This window comes from Oncorhynchus masou, chromosome 4 (assembly GCF_036934945.1).
Source record: "Oncorhynchus masou masou isolate Uvic2021 chromosome 4, UVic_Omas_1.1, whole genome shotgun sequence".
NCBI lineage: Eukaryota > Metazoa > Chordata > Actinopteri > Salmoniformes > Salmonidae > Oncorhynchus > Oncorhynchus masou.
In genome coordinates this window covers 11,275,328-11,281,327 of record NC_088215.1, presented here as the reverse complement: position 1 = coordinate 11,281,327, position 6,000 = coordinate 11,275,328, and the positions used below count along the sequence as shown (strand labels likewise).

The 6,000-nt window shown below is 44.0% G+C and overlaps 1 protein-coding gene across 2 annotated transcripts in view; it reads left to right on the top strand.

Moving 5' to 3' along the window:
- Window positions 1-6,000, top strand: part of LOC135523844 (septin-9-like) — a 62,245-nt gene that overhangs the window by 8,564 nt on the left and 47,681 nt on the right. The window lies entirely within an intron of this gene.

The following is a 6,000-nucleotide window of genomic DNA, read 5'->3' as shown; positions in this document are numbered from 1 at the left end:
CTAACCACTAGGCTACCCTGCCGCCGCTCTTAATCTGAGTCTGCTATTGATTATATGGGGTTGCAGGTAGCCTAGTGGTTAGAGCATTAGGCCAGTAACCGAACAGTTGCTCGATCGAATCCCCAAGCTGACAAGGTAAAAATCTGCCGTTCTTCCCCTGAACGAGGCAGTTAACCCCCTGTTCCTAGGCTGTCATTGTAAAATAAGAATTTGTTCTTAACTGACTTGCCTTGCTAAATAAAGGTAAATAAAAACATATCCTAGTTACGTCACTGTCAGTATTGACAATGCTACTACACCACAGGAAACCTTCCAGCTGAAAGCATTAAAGGGACTCAGAGTAAAGTCTCACATCTGGCCACCGCATCAAACCCCCATTCATTCACAACTCCTCAGTGTGTCCTCTGTCTCTCTCCTTTGTTTTCCTAGCTGTCCTGTGAAGCTAGCATTGATTTCCTTTGTTGTCCTCTTCCTCCTCCGGTCTGAGTGTGTCCTTCCCTCCAGCTGTGAGAGGTCTGACAGGTGCCACACACACACACGTTTGTTTTGCTATCCTTGTGGGGTACAAACAATTGATTCCCATTCAAAATCCTATTTTCCCTAACCCAGCGTTTCCCAAATTCAGTCCCCGGACCCCAAGGGGTGCACATTTTGGGTTTTGGCCTAACTTAACAGCTGATTAAAATGATCAAAGCTAGATGATTAGTTGGTTTATTTGAATCAGCTGTGTAGTGCTAGGACATAAAACAAAACATGCACCCTTTGGGGTCCCAAGGAACGAGTTGGGGAAACCCTGCCCTAACCCCTAATCCTTAATCCTAAAACTAAACCTAACCCTAACTCTAACCCTAATTGTAAGCCTAAACCTAACCGCTGAAGCTAAAAAAAAAAAAGCCTTATCCCTTGTGGTCTTGACAAAATGTACCCATTTGTCTGAATTTTCCTTGTTTTACTATCCCTGTGAGGGCTCTGGAGGCCGATACGTAAAGCTTATTAAAGAGCAGTGTGCGGGTTTCTTATTTTTATCCCCACAACGATTGTAAAACCAAAACCCACACACTTTGAACTGAAAGTGTATTTCCTCCGTCAGATCTGAGAATCTGAATGTGTGACTGAACACAGATAAACATGTCAGTATTGTTCATTTCATTTCTTTAGGGTCACATGGAACTTGATGAGCGTTGAGTTCTCGGTCTCTTGGTCAGATCGGTATTCACTCCCTTAGAATTACACTTCTGGATGTGTGGTCCTGCCAGTGAAGCTCAAAACAATATCAGTCCGGGCATGAGGGTAAGACCTTGTTCTTTGACAGAAAGGATTGTGGTGATCTCTCCATATTGGACAGACCAGACTCTATCCCCCACATCTGTAGGTTTATGTCCAGGTAGTTTTGTTTAGTGAGTGATTATGTGTTCCGAGGGAGTGTGCCGCTGTTTGGGCAGGGAGAGGAAATTCCACCGAGAGTGAGTGAGAGAGTGTGTGTGTGTGTGTGTGTGTGTGTGTGTTTTCCTGCCAAAAAATAGGTAAAGTAAACATGTGTTCTATTGCCTGGGCTCTCTTTTAAAGTGGCATGTGTTTATGTATATTTGGTGGAGTGTCCGTGCACTTTTATGACCATCTTTGGGGGCTTGTGCACCACTTTCTTTTGTAAACTCAGTTTTGGTACATTGTGCTGTTAACTTTCCATTAGCAGTACTATGTGATCAAATGGATGAAAAATACAATATCAGTGCCATGGTAACAGGATGGTGTCAGCCACCCTGTCACTCAGCCTGTCCTCTCAGGCAGTAGTGGATACTGCTTGAATCTGATATTCTCTGGTATCTGATCTGGGGCCGTGTAGAAACGTCACTACTCTGCCATTTACTTGCAAATCCAGTCTGGTCCGTGTTCTGTCTGTCTCAATCTAGAAGTGTGGGGATTTTCCAGAGGCGTATTGTTTGTGGACAGTGTGTGTGTTTAGATTGTGTGGTTTCTGTTAGTGTGTCGGTATGGATTTGAATTTCTTATTTCTGAGTGCACCTGAGATCACCATCAAATCATAAGCCTTGGTCTATTATTGCTCTCTGATTAATTGAATCAACTCAATAGAGAGTCAACTAAATAGGGAATAATCCCCTCGGGGTCTGTTTGCTATGGTGGAGTTTGAAATAGCTGCAGGTGTTGTCTGGAATCCATCCGCTCTTGCTACTTCTAACATTGGAAACGGAGCCAGTGGTCAACAAGTGATGTAAATCAGGGTGGCAGTGGCCTGCAGTACAGAAGGCTTTCTAGTCGTTAACCTGTGGCTGTTGCTTGTTCAAAGGACTGAACTAGGCCTTACCTGCTAAGCACCCAGGGGTTCAGACTGAAAGGTATTGAAGCACTACTGAACTACCAACAGCTGCGTTCACTTTGTGCTCCTCTTTCTTTCTTTCTCTCTCTTTGTCCCACTGTGTGTCAGCGTAAACCCAACCGTGTCCAGAGAAGATATGAGGAAGTGTATATTTGACACCCTAACATTAGCGGTGGCTAAGCTTTGGACTGATCAAGTGAAATATCATAGGGGGAGGATTTGTGTAACTTTATCGGTCATTCGATGGCCTTCTCAGACTTGGTTTTGAAAGATTTCTATAATATTATAATTCCGCTGCATAATGTTGTAGCCCGCTTCTGTTGACACTGGCAGAACCGCTATGGTATGTAGCGCCACGAAGTTAAACTTCACCAGTATAGTTTGTGTTAGCGTATCAAGATAAAGTGTTGTCAAACTTGAATAGACATTCTGTTCAAGTCATAATCACAGTTTTGCCAGTGGGTTTGGCATTGTGTGTACAGTGGTATATATATGTCTGAAACTGCACAGTTTTAAATGCTAGCGTTATATCATCATGCCTCTTATGTTTCATAGACCATAATCTGGCAGTATTACAGTAACTGTCAGCGTCCTCATAGTTCCACCGTCATGTGATACGGATCAGGAAGTGAGCGAGTCGGGAATGTAAGAGATTGTTCAGTGAGACAACCATTGACTACAGACTTAATACCATGGTGTTATATGAGCAGAGAAAGGTCAGCAATATTATTCGGCAATATCTTCTCCAGTATCCCATAGATAGTGTGTAATACTATATATTTGCTACAGTACAGTTGGCCTTTTCCGCCCTAAAGAACCCTCAAAACACACACTTGCACATCCGGCCCAATAGACATAAATTAGACTAGACAGATACACACATACACACACACAGACACACAGACACACACACACACACAGATGAAACTCTAGCATTTGGGCCTCAGAGTTGCGGTCCCCAGGAGAGCTCCCTTCACTCTTCAGTTCTAACAGGCCGGTCTGAAGGCCGTCTGGCCCCCGTCTAGACCCATTTCTTTGAGGAAGCTGATCCAGCCGGTCACATCAGGACTCAGACGACATGCCATGGAGCTCAGGGCCCATACTCACCAAGCGTCTCAGAGAAGGAGTATTGATTAAGGCCTGGGACTCTAGCATGAAGGCCACCATGATGTCCGTTGGCCTTGTTTAGTAGGATAGTGTGCTGATGTGGATGAGCTGTAGTGCAACAGTGGACCATAGAGAACACAACCTCATGTCTTGACCTCTTTAGTCAGTTTTAGTATACGTCTATGGTCCCTCTCTCTCGCCCTCTCTTTCCTCAGTGTTTCTCTTTTCTCTAGCCTCACTCAACCCCACAACAGGATGCGGCGATGACTTTGATCTTTCTGACCTCAGTCAGAACCCAACAAGTTTGGTCTCTTCCTATATCTACCGTGAGACTGTAAACAGGAAACAATAAGTTAGGGTTCCGATGGCTCGTTTTGGTTGGAGCATAATTACATTTCCCAGCTCCATAAAAATCGAATTTTATTTGTCACATGCTTTGTGAATAACAGGTGTACACTAGCAGTGAAATGCACACTAACTGTGTTAACTCAAACCATTAGATAAAAGCACCTGGATAGCTGTATAATTATCATAAGCCTATCTCTTTCGAGCTGCATCAGACGCTGTACAGTATCTATTGTCCATTACTCTGTGTGTCCTTGAGGAGATGAGCTAACGCCAGTAATGCACACAGGGACAGGAAGTCAAGGCTAACACCTGGGCCTAGCAGGGTATTTCTCCTCTATTTAAATTGCCCAGGACGATACCAGTAGTGCGATACTCGTTAGTGTCGTGGCAGTGAAACAAAACACGAAGCAGATTTAACTTCTTTAGGAAAACAGTTATAATGTTAGAAAACAAACATCATTATGTTGCCATCCAGAGTCACATGCATTTATATTCCAAGCTACAGCACAATATTTTACATAGCTGTTTTTTTTAAAGGACCAAAGAGTTGAGTTTGCTTCGTGTTTTCATTTTTGCTATGGATATTTTTTTTTGCGATGCTGGTATCTACCCGGCCCTACTATTTAGGCCAGGTGGGAAGAGAGCCTCCATCTTAGTGTGTTGTGCTATGCTAGGACCAGGAGTTTTTCTGACCACAACATCTGGCCAGGAAAAACTCTGTTGGCCCAGTTATAGGCCTTGGACTATGGGCCCAGATTTGTTCTTGGTCAGGAAAAATGCCTGGCCCTATGGCCACTGTTATGGTCATCACCTCACAGGAGACCATGGGACACAGAACGCCAAGAGGTAGGCTACACAGGGAGAGAGAGAAGTAGGCTCTGTTTGTTAAGGAGATTCCGCAGAGACGTTCTGTATTTCCAGCTCATTGTCTGGGAATGCCATTTCACTTGGGGGGGGGGGGGTGTGAGACGGTATCGTCCGCCTGGCCTACCGCCTGGTATCGTCCCAGGTCAATCCAGCACGTGTGAAATCCATGACGGGGATATCCTTGGATGCTTTCTCGGAAACACGTGATCCTTCTTCTCTGTCTTCTAATGGAATGACGTTGGAAAGAGTGACCTCTGAGTGTATAGAAAACCGTGGGAAACCGCATGGTGGAACTGAGTGGCGGAACGTTCCTATTTGCTATAGCAATTCCCGTAATGTCTCTCTCTTTCCAAGTCATTCTGAGGCATATGGTGTCTGTTGAGAAAGTTGCATTTGTAGGTCATATTAAATCATATGCAGCCATCTTGGATGTTATGATAACACTTAAGTCCTAAGTTTTTAAGCATTGAGCATTTAATCATACATTGTACCGTTTCTCGCTGATGGTAACACTTACGTCATTATCAGTGTTAGGCTTATACCGACTGTCTCTCTATGCATTGCAACTCATTCCTTGCAACTCATTCAGATGGAAATGTATGTGGTCGAAAAGATAAGAGTAGGGAATCGTGTCAGCTCTGTTCATTCGATTTCTGTCTGCAACGTTCAGAACGTGTCCGATCACTGAATGCACTAATGGCCTCCCAGCTCACTGTTTGCTAAGCACTAAGCAGCGGACTGATTTGGCAGGTCAAGTCCTAGTCCTGGACCAAGTTGAAAGTAGCCGGAACCTTGGAATCGTTCAGCACAATCATAAAACACAATAGGGAGGAAAGGGGGGTTATGGGGGATGGAGTAGAGTGGCAAAGGGGTTTGGACATGGAAATAACTTATAACCGTCTTCTGTATTATATATGGGATTGGGTCTCCCGTTCTAATTGGAGATATGGGAGATGGGACATGTTTTTAGTAACAGCCATAGCAACACCCATCCTTAAAATGGAGGACTAAAACGTTGTTTTTTTTTTAAATAATGCCTCGAAGACTCGTAGAATTTAACGCCAATATTCCCCAAATCACGAGAGCGTAATGGAGGAAGCATGAGAGAATAACAGTTAGTCGTTGGAAATACATGTTTAAGTTAACAACCTTTTCAGAAGGTGTTTTGGGGGGGGGGGGGTTGTTAAGAGCATTTAACAGCTACAGTATGTACACACGAGACCCTTCAAGTGCAGTTGGGCGATTTAGCAGTTTGCTAATGCTGCTATGCTAACGTTGGTTAGCTAGCTTTTCAATGAGCAGGGAATGCAAGAACACGGAGAGGCAGATCAGTCAAATAAAAT